Consider the following 11,483-nt stretch of genomic DNA (forward strand, 5'->3'; position numbering starts at 1 on the left):
ACAATTTGTAATAGATAAATCTTGGAAACAGCTCAGATGCCCATCAACAGATGAATGAATAAAGGAAATTTTTTATATACAATGGAGTACTACTCTGCCATAAAGAAGGACAAACTTGAGACATTTTTGGATAAATGAATGCACTTTGAGACTATACTTTTAAGTGAAATGAATCAGACACACACGTTTAAATATCACAATTGTTTCTCTTCTGTGAGAAACCAAAAGGGTAAACAAAGAGCAAAATAAATGTTAGATTTTGAGAAGTAGGAAGAAAATGTTCAAATGGGGAGGGGAATAAGGGAGAGGGAAGGGAAAAAGGAAGGGTGGGAATAGGGATTAAAAAAATTTAAAAGAATGGAAGGAAAACAATAGGAACAAAGTTTTGTAAAGGGAGAGGGGAAGAAGGATTGAAGGGAAGGGAGAGGAATAGGGGGAAAAAGGAATTAAGATATATTATGTATAAGCACAAATTTCCTAAGATGATTGTGCTTATGTATGTCAAAATTATACCAATAAAATTAATTTTTTTTTAAATGTGGCTTTCATACTTACTTCAGGATTAGAGCATTGCTACTTTTCAAGTATGACAAGATCCTAACGCCTATGTGCCCCTCAAAGAGCACGTGATTTCCCTTGGCTTTTCTCACTGGAGTTCTCAGTTTAATAAAGTGGGGATTCTGACTTGTAGACAGGATTATAAAGCCACAGTGCAAGGCATTCAGCCCAGGCCAGCATTGAAATTAAATAAATAAATAAATAAACAAACATAAGTAAATGCCCATTTTATATAATTAAAAATACTTTAAGCCAGGTGTGGTGATGCACACCTGTAATCCTAGCACTCTGGACAGCTAGGGCAGGAGGGTTGCAAGTTAGAGCCTGGCCTGGGCAACTTAGAGACTTAAGAGACCTTGCTTCAGTTTAATAAAAAAACTTTTGGGGGTTAGATGGGGAAGTCTGGAGACAGGTCTCACTAGGTAATCCAGGCTGGCCTTGAAATGCCCGTGATCCTCCTGCCTCAGCTTCTCAAGTGCTGAGATGACAGGCTGTACCACCACTCTCAGCTCAAAATTTTAAAAAATTTTTTTTGGTACCGGGGATGGAACTCCGGTCCTCGCGCTTGCGCAGCAGGTGGCGAAACCACTGAGTTAAATCCCCGGCCCTCAAAATAAAAAATTTTTAAAGGGCTGGAAAAGTAGCTTAGTGAGAAGGCCAAAAAATTTTTTAGAAAAAAGTGTTTTGTGTATGTTTCTCAAATACTGCAAACCCCTCTATACACTTTGGAACTTATTTCTTTTCTTCTCACCACTGCCAGCTCTAGTAGAAATACTCCCCCCGGACTCTTTTCAAAACTCCTCCAGGCTTTCTCTCCCAGGCCTCTTTTCCAGCTCTTTTTTGGAAACCTGATCAAACCACTCAGAGCTATTTCCAGGGGAGCCAAGGCCAGGCCTTTTTTGGAAGGTGAGAGGAGGTAGTAACAGTACCAGAGGACTCTGAGGGGGAAAGGGAAAGGCCGAGAACACTCAGCAGCTGAAAAAGTCTGTCCCGAGAGGTCAGTGGGAACACATCTCCCCTTTGGGATCCAGAAAGTCTCTTCATTCTGACTGAGAACAGAATGTGGCCTGTAAACAATTTCATCGGCGCCCTTACACTCAAAGGCTGCAGACTGGTCTTTGGCCTGCTTCTCCCTTGTGATTTCCCAACTGGAACTCAGGAGGACAGAAAGCTCCACGGGCGGAGAGCCGCCTGCAGAGATGGACAAACACTGCACAGAAACAATTCCCAGAGCCCCACTTACCCAAAGCTTCTTGCTGACTTGACCTATTGGGAGCAAATTAGACCTCTCTGCCTGTGGAGCTTGGAGCCTGAGGACCCAAGAGGGGTGGAAAGACAGGCAATCAGTTGTAGGGAACAGGGGAAGGGGATGTTACCAGAACCTCTGCAGTAAGTCCTAGTCTCCTGTGAGCCAAGACAGCACATGGCGAATTACAGAAAAGGTAGACAAATGAGACTGAGAAGCTGAGCTTTGGGTCTGATCAGTGCTGCTCTGGGCAGCAAAGACAAAGACTCCCTAGCTTGCAGCACCTTTCATTCAGTACGTGGGGAAGCAAATGTAACAAGGGAAAATGCAGAGTTCAGTACTTCACCTTGGGATAAACAAGGTGTAACAAAAGACTGGGGGGCAGTGGAAATCTAAGAACAAGGAGGAACCTTGCAGATGAAGATTTGGTTCCTCCCAGGGTGTCTCCTGCAGGTGTGGTCTTGTCCTGGAGCATTACAGCATGGCGGGATCATTGAAGTCTCAGTTGTGACCCGAGGCCAAAATGCAGTTATGTCTGGAATGCCATAGCTGGCCTGTAGGCAGGGGAACTAGGCCTACTCAAATGATTTTTCCCTAGAATTAAGTAGCATTGCTCCCAACAATCAGAGACCAAGACTGGCAGCTGATGTGGACCCAGACCTCTGGCCTTACCTCCTTCTCCTCCACCCACCTCCTAGCTTTCGAAGGCAGATGTATTTGCCAAATGTGTCCCCCACCCCCGACATCTATGCCCCATCAACACAGCTAGTGTCACCTAGGGTCTCTGTCTCTCATCTTAATTAGCCAGATGTCCCAACTCTCCAAGGTCAGTTACCGCTATATAAAATGTGGATAAAACATAAAATTTTTTTCACAAGATGAATGTGTTTGTGTGTTACTGGGATTAAACCCAGGGCCTTCACACAGAGCTACATCCCCAGGCCATTTCAGTATTTTTTATTTTGAGAAAAATAGGGTCTCACTAAATTGCACATGCTGGACTCAGTCTTGTAAATCTCCTCCCTCAGCCTCCCAGCGTACTGAAATACAGGTGTACACCACCATGTCCAGCTCTTCACAGGATTCTGGTTAGGATTAAATGAAGCAAGTCTTTGAAAGGGTGTCCTGACCTGTAGAGTGTGTAAAATATTATTCTATCACTTTCTTTAAAACCTACTTTATGGGGCTGGGAATATAACTCCATGGTACAGTGCTTGCCTAGCACTCATGAGGCCCTGCATTCAATCCCTAGTACCAGGAAAGAAAATCTACTTTGTGTGTAAAGGTTTTGCATGCAAATTCATTATTTCACAGATTCCTAACATTTTAATACGGAATGTTAACATATATATGTGAGGATATATATGCATATACTATATGTGATTCAGATGTCTTAGTTCTAATCGTGTCATTGGGAAATGAGAGCAAAAGACTTTAATCATTTAATTATAAGGTGGATGTTGACCTTGATTTCCAGAGACAGAAGTTATACTCTGAGGTTAATAAAGCTTAAATTTCTCTGTTTCATCCAAAGCCCCCATTCTGTATTTATTATTGTGTCAGTTACTTTTCTCATTGCTGAGACAAAATACCCAATGCCCAAAGTTAAGGGAGGAAATGTTTATTTGGCTCACAGTTTGTGGAGGTTTCAGTCCATAGTCAGCTGGCTCCAAGTCAGGGTGACATGGCAGGCAAGCATCACAGAGGAGAAAAGTTCATGGCGGGCAGAAGGTAGCAAAACAAGCAAGGGGCAAGACAAGCCTCTTTCTGTCCCTTATATTGTATCCACGCTACTGGGATTAGGGAAGTACCAAAGTAATCAGTGGACTGATTTACTAATCACCCATGCTTAGTCCTAGCATTGTACCATGAACCAATCACGAACTCTAGATTCAGCCATCTCTGCAGAAGACCCCCTGCCATGACTGCATGAGGCTTTGGGGGGACATCCAAGCACAAGCCATAACAATTATTTTGAGTTCTTTCTGAAAAGAACCTTTGGTATTTGAAAAACCTCCCAACACCAGGAACCTTGCCCCAACACCAGCACAAAAGAACTTTCTGTGCTTCTACCTCCCAGGAGGGTTTGTGCTTGCTCACTGTCTCCTCTGGATTTGTCCTGCTCTCTTTGATTATTCTCTCTCTTTTTTTTGGTACCAGGGATTGAACTCGGGTCCTTGCGCTTGCGCAGCAGGCGGCGAAACCACTGAACTAAATCCCCGGCCCTGATCATTCTCTTGTATCACTGTAGACCCTCCAAATTTTCTGAGCTCAGACTTACTTTCTGCTCCCTCCAATTTTCTAATGCACCAATAATCACGTAGCTAGATGAACACACATACACACACTTCTGTAAGGAGATAAATTTAGAGATCGGAAACTGTGGGTTCAAGGATAGCACCATTCATCCAGTGACTCAGCAGAGCTATTCTGGGTTTCTGTAGAGATCTGCTAGTGAAAATAGAGCTAGGAAGAATCTTTGATCCTTTTGACACTAGGGTTATACATTTTCTAAGAATGGATTCAAAAATGCTATTAATAGGAAAGTGCTTTCATGTGTGATATTACATTGGGTGGAAGTAGGAAGAAATTTAATATTCAGTGGCAAGGTGGGCTTGTCCTTGCGTGATTCAGGAGGAACCTGACCACAGCCATTCCACATCAAGGCACTGTCTGAAAGCAGCAAGGTACCACAGTCCTCCACCCAGCCACAGAACACAAGTTCACCATTCCCTCTAGAGTCACCAGAGCCGAAGAAGTGGAGAAACCTGAAGGGGCAGAGATTACTGGACATTTTGGGAGAGAGACAGCAGGCCCCAGTGGTGAGAAGGGGTAGAATTTTCAAGGCAGGGGGTTACAGGTGGGTAGAAGATAGACAATAAAAACTGGTGAGGCACATACTCATGTTTGGGGGAGGGGGGGAAGGCAGTGTTCCCCCCCCCCTTTTTTTTGGTACCGGGGATGGAACTCAGGTCATTGTGCTTTCGAGGCAAGTTGGCGGAACCACTGATCTAAATCCCCGGCAGCATTAATTAATATTAAGGGATATGACTACAAATTTTTTAAGCAAATACTCCATAACTAAAGCAAGTTAGATCTTATTTCTGCTACGGTTGCTGAAATGTGGCTTTGGCATTGTCGAATTTCATAAAAATTTCTGGCCAAAAGGCTTACGATTATACATCTGTCCTTTTAATCATCAAAGTTTGTATTCATTTAAAAATAAGATATTAGGGCCGGGGATTTAGCTCAGTGGTTTCGTCGCCTGCTGTGCAAGCACAAGGACCCAAGTTTGATCCCCGGTACCAAAAAAAAAAAAAAGATATTAAACAACTTTTGCTGGGATGTCAAATAGTCACAGTTCTAAGTAGTTGAACATAAAAACTGAAGCATTTGGGCCAGGGATTTAGCTCAGTGGTTTCGCTGCCTGCTGCGCAAGCCAAGGACCCAAGTTCATCCCCGGTACCCAAAACAAACAAACAAACAAACAAAAAAACCTGAAGCATTTGAAGCTATGCAAAATGAAAAGGATGAGCTGATAAACTGAGTGACTCAGGGTTTATTCTATTTGCAAATGAGAATCTCCTAAACTTGGAATGGAAACAGTGATTTTTTACATGTAGCCTGGAAAGATATCAAAGTAATTCAAATTTTTCCCCAAAAGGAAAGGAAGAGAGTGATACTGACCTTTCTAAGTCATAGGCCAAAGTCTGCTGCAGAACAAATATTGGAGAACAAAGAATTGCAAAAAAAGCCTCTTGGAACAACACTGTCAGTATTATTAACATGAAATGCCACAGGTATGAAAGTCTTGCCTTATTTCATGATTCCAAAAGGTAGCTGTGCAGATGTGGATCAACATTTGTTTGAAATAAAGTATTAATACTTTAAGGTAAAGAAAAAAAACTGGTGAGGCAGAATTGAGGAAGTAATAGTATCTATTCAGAATATTCTCTGAAAGTCTAAACCAAGAGGCCGTGCCTTACTAACCCACACCCACCTTAAGTGTTTTGCGCAAAACAGTAAATTAGATGAAGGTACAGCTTCCAGCCTTATCACTGGATGGCTTTAGGTTGTTTATCTGACATTTCAATAAGCACCTGGGCCAGGGATTTAGCTCAGTGGTTCCATTGCCTGCCTGGCAAGCGCAAGGTCCCAAGTTTGATCCCCGGTACTAAAAAAAACAAAAAAACAATAAGCATCATCTATACCCCTGTGGTCAGTTGAATAATGGCCTCAACGATGTTAGCAATCTGTGTTACCTATATGGAAAAAAGCCCATTGGAGATGTGATTACCTTTTCCTGAATCATGGAGTGAGGCTAAATGCAGTACCATTTATCCTTATGAAAGGGAAGCCAAGAGAGATCTGAAAGATGCAGAAAAGGTGAGGGGAAGACAGAGCCAGAGAGATCTGAAGATGCTAACTAGCCTTGATGACGGGGAAGGTGCTCCCACAGCCAAGAAACCTGGCAGCCACCAAGCTGGAAGAGACAAGAAACGGATTTTCCCTGAAGGCCTGGAGCAGGGCCCTGTTGACAACTTTATTTTGGCTCATGAGTCTGATTGTGGACTTTTGTGTTCCAGAACTATGTAAGAGAATAAAAATGAATTGTGTTGCACCATCAGGTTTGTTACAGAAGCCATGCGCACTAATACAGCCCCTATCAGAGTTCTGTGTGTTTTGTATGGCTTCTGATCACAGGTTTGGTAATGATTGCTTGTAGCTTACTAGGGGAGAGGCCCGTTGGTGCCAGAGCCCTCATAACCAATAAGGAACTGTATTCATTTGCTAAGGCTGACATAAAAACAAACACAAATTTGAGGGCTTAAAAAGAATTCCCTCACTGTTCTGGAGACCAGCAGGCCAAAATCAAGATGATAGCAGGGCTCCTTCTGGAGGCTCTGAGGGAATCATTTCATACCTTTCTCCTGCCTTCTGGTGGCTTCCTCAGTGTGTGGTGCCCCTTGGCTTGCAGTACCATGCCATCCTCCTTGTCTCTTTCCTGTCTCTTACAAGAACATCAGTCATTGGATTTAGGACCTGCCCTTGTCTCAAATGATCGCATCCAGAGCTCTTTAAATTAATTGCATCTGCAAAGACTATTTTCTCACATTCACAGGTACTGAGATTAGCATTTAGACATATCTTTCAGGGGGCGCTATTTTCAGCTCACTACAGAGGTCTGCATCCCTCTTTCTTACATAATGGAGGAAGGATAAAGAACTCCATCAGTCACCTGTCCAGCCTCATGGAATTTCAGCACATTGCAACAAACTGCCTACAGTCGGTCAGCACATTTGTCACATCAGGTCTTCTAGAAACCAACCTCAGAATTTCAAATCCAGCATGAGTCCCACGGTGCCACACAGCTCTTGGGTAATTTCCCAGCAAAAATGCTATCTTGCGTACAATGAGCTTCAAATGGTAATATCTCACACTGCATATGAGGACAAATTTGTTTGTTTGGTTTTTTTGGTCTGCTGCCTGGGATTGAACTCAGGACCTTGCAAGGCAGACACAGAGCCGCTGAGCTAAATCTGGGGCCCCATTCAGCTTCAAATGGATGTCTTGCTAATCTTCAGGAAACTCCTTTAGACAGAAAAGACTAGCATACTATCCACCAAATATAAAAGCCAGGACTTCACACTTCAAGTTTATCTCTGAAAGACTTAAATTAACATTGCCGTTCCAACACTTGGCTTTCTGTACTTGTTGCTAAATGATAATTCTGCCTTACAAAGGGAAAGACTTCTGAAAAGTTAGCTGAGTTATATTCCTGAGCAGCTCTTCTGATGTATAGAATCCTGTATAGAAGATTCTTTACACAAAAGGAAAAATAATCCCCTCACAGTTTGGAGCACGCTCTCTAGTTCTAAAGCTCTTTCTGTGTTATGTCTTTGTGCCAATGAATACCTCAAGAACTGTCCCCATGGGAGCTCACCTGCCTCTTCCCTTCGCTACGCAATGTGTTTGAAAGAGAAAGGATGAACTATTTCTGGAGTTCTGTGCCAGACACTTTGCCACTTGCATAATCCTCAGCACTGCCTCGAAATTTCTTATGAGGACTTGTAGCTACCGTAGGACCATCAATACTCAGGAGCCAACAAGTACTTGTTCAGCACTGTGCTCAGCCTTGCTTTGCTGACTCCCTGTATCAGTTTCCTAGGGCTTCCATATAAGGCATCATAAACTTGGATGGTTTAAAGCAACAGAAATCTATTGTTTCACAATTCTGGAGGCCAGAAGTTAAAAATCAAAGTGCTGGCAGGAGAATTGGAGACTCAGCTCAGTGATAGAGCACTTGCTTGGTATAGAGGAGGCCCTGGCTTCAATCCCCAGTACTGCTAAAAGCAAAACAAAACAAAACAAAAAACTCTTGGCAGGACCATGCTCTCTTTAAAGGCTGTGTGGAAAGTTCCTTGTTTCTTCCTAGTTTCTGGCGGCTTCTAGTGGCCCTTGGCATTTCTTGGCTTGCTGCATTTGGCATCAATCCAATCTTCGACTTCATTGTCCCATACCCCTTTTCTCTTCTTTGTCTACATGTGTCCTTTCCAGTTCTCTTCTATTAAGGACACAAACCATACTGGGTTTAGGGACTACCTCAATCTAGTAAACCTCATTTTAACCACTAATTACATCTGCAAAAAGCTCTATTTCCAAATAAGGTCATATTCACAGGCTCATGGTGGACATGAATTTGGGGGTGGGGCCCACTATTAAACCTACATCACATCCCCAAGGGAGATTTGTAGCTTTTTGGGGATGGCTTCATTTTCTTTTACTGCCCCTTTGAATACACCAATTCCTTACATCATTCAGAAATAAAAACCCAGATAGAGAGTAATGGAAGCTGTACAAATTAATTGTATTATTTCCTTCTATTTTTAGAGACTACCAGTCTATTCACTTTTAAGGCAAAGTAGAACATGGGCCACCAGGGAGCAGAGTAAGACAGCAACCAAATTACTGAAGTGTGAACATTCACAGTCATCTCCCCTCCTCAGCCAATTTTATTGTGCTTTGTGATTACTCACACTTCTCCCCTTGCTTACCTTCAAGAAGGGTTCCTTCTGTCAGCCCACCTCTATCTGATGACTTACTCAGTGCTTTCAAAGTTCTACCAAGCAAATGTCCAAACTGATGGCTCTGCCATTTGTTATCTCCCCACCCCACTCCTCAGCCCTTCAAGCTAAACTCCAAAGTAGGGAAAACCAGGTGGCTGAGACCCAGCTGTAGTAGCCTCTTGGGGCTGCCATGAAAGTATCTCAGGCTGGGAGGCTTGCCAAGAGAAATTTGTTTTCTCACAATTCTAGAGGCTGGAAGTCTGAGATCAAGATGTTGGCAGGATAGATTTCTTCTGAGACCACTCTCCCTGGCTTACAGTTGGCTGCTCTTCCTGTGTCCTCAGCAGCTTGTATCTCAGTCTACATTATGTGTGCCTTGTAAGGGCACTGGTAGTATTTAATCAGAATCCACCCCACTGGCTTCCTCTTACCTTAATCAGCTCTTCAAAGGCCCTATCTTTAAATGCCGCCAGTCTGAGATACTAGGGATTAGGACCTCAACCATATGAATTTTACATAGAAACAATCCAACCCATAATGTCAACCACAGATTCACCATCAGCTTACCTATTCTTCCTTCCTTTCCCTGTCAGCTCCTACCTCTCCTTGTGTCTGTTATGATTTATATCTGTCCCCCAAAGCCTTATGTGCTCATAGGCGGGGCTTTTGGAAGGTGGCTGGATCATGGGGGCTTGCGGGAGACTTGCTGTTAGGAGATGAGATCTGGCTAGAAGAGGGGGTTACTGGGGACATGGCCTGGAGGATTTATCTCCCTCCCCAGCTCCTCCCTTGTTCTCTCTCTGCTTCCGCTCCCCATGCCATGAGTAGCTTTCCTCTGCCATGCCCCACTGTCATGGTGTCCTACCAGGAGCCAGCAGAATACGGACTAAAGCCTCTACAAACTGTGAGCCAAAATCAACCTTTTATCCTTTAAGGTGTGGGAGTCAGGTATTGTGTTTCAGTGATGAGAAAGTGACCAAGACAGGGTCATCCAAAGTACCTTACAAAACGTAAACCCTTTCTCTATGTATGACCGAAACTACATGAAATAATGTAAACACTATCAACCAGATACTTGCTGCAATCTGCATGATTGATATACTCTGTAAAGTTCTTGGACAAATGAGAGTGCCTATTAAAATGATCTTTTTGGAGATATCTTGCAAATATTATGAGTGAGTAAATGGAGAAAAAGCATAGTTGAGAAATTGGCTTAGTTCTATTATTAACATAACTTAAAGCAACAAGCTTGCTGTGTGATAAAAATAACACTAAGACTCTTGAAAGAGTGAGAATAATCATAGGTTTTTAAAAATCATAACCTATAGGGCCGGGGATTTACCTCAGTGGTTCTGGCATCTGCCTCACAAGGTCCAGAGTTTGATCCCCGGTACCAAGTAAAAAAAAAAAAATCAAAACCTACACCTAACATGGGAAAGAACTGCCCTTTGAAAACAAAAAAGATAACAGTGGGGCGTGGTGCATGCCTGTAATCCCCGCACTCCTGAGGCTGAGGCAAGAGGATCAGCCTGAGTTCAAGGCCCGAATTACATAGAGAAACCTTGTTTCAAAAAAAACAACAACAAAGATGAGCAAATGGGCAACAACAAAAAAAATCTAAATTTTGGAGATAGAATGAGAACCAAAAGATTATATGCCCAGAGAACTAAAATCAAATCACTATTCATTTTCTTTAGAGCATGAGGAAAAAAAATTATAATGCTCCAGCAAAGGGTTAACATTAAATCCAAAAAGCAAACATACAAGTGAATCTCTAGTACCAGGACAAAGGATTCCTTTCAACAGGCAAAATAGAACTCTTTTTGGGTTAGAAATTAAGAGACTAGAGAGGTTCTCACCAATGATGGTATAATTAAGCAATAATCCCCTTTCAAATCATCAGTTTAGTGTCAGTTCCTGTTTCTGTCTGACTCATCCTAGTAGAAGGAGGTGTAAAAAGAAAAAACAACATACAAGGTCAACTTCAATTTCACATTTCAGGCAAAAAAACTCAAACAACAAAAAACCTCACAATGCTAAAGATGCATTCCATTTTCACTCCATTCCACTTACAACCTAACAAAGAATCCATTCAATGAAATAGTCCTCTCCCACTATAAGTCTCTGAAAGGATTTAAATAAATGGCTGAGTCCCTGATAGAATGGAAAACAACACCTTTGTTCAGGTGTGGCATCATCTGTGACATCTGAATAAGAGTTATTGTCAGGTAACAGGGAGAAGATGTCCTGAGCAACTGATGTGATAGCAAGTTCTGAAGAAGTCCTTCAAAAGGAAGGAGGAGGAGGTGATGGAAGAAAATGCCACCTCTCACCTTACCTGGCACCCTCCATGAACTCAAAATACTAAAATGACATATTTTCATTTTCAGGTAACAGGAAGTAAACAGCAGCGGTGGTTATTGAGGATACAAGGTTAGGTAACGCCAGGCTTCTTCCTGCAGCCTCTCTGGGCTGTCCCAGCCTGTGGGATATGTTTTCTTTCTTTCCTAGGAGTTTACCAATGCAGTCACCAGACAGCTTCCCCAACTCAAATATCTATTAAAATTTAAAATAGATATATTAATAATTTTAGTAATAAGTTAAAATTTCCA

This window comes from Heterocephalus glaber, unplaced genomic scaffold (genome assembly GCF_053883595.1).
Source record: "Heterocephalus glaber isolate CG9 unplaced genomic scaffold, H.glaber_assembly_v1.0 deba00001497, whole genome shotgun sequence".
Lineage (NCBI taxonomy): Eukaryota > Metazoa > Chordata > Mammalia > Rodentia > Bathyergidae > Heterocephalus > Heterocephalus glaber.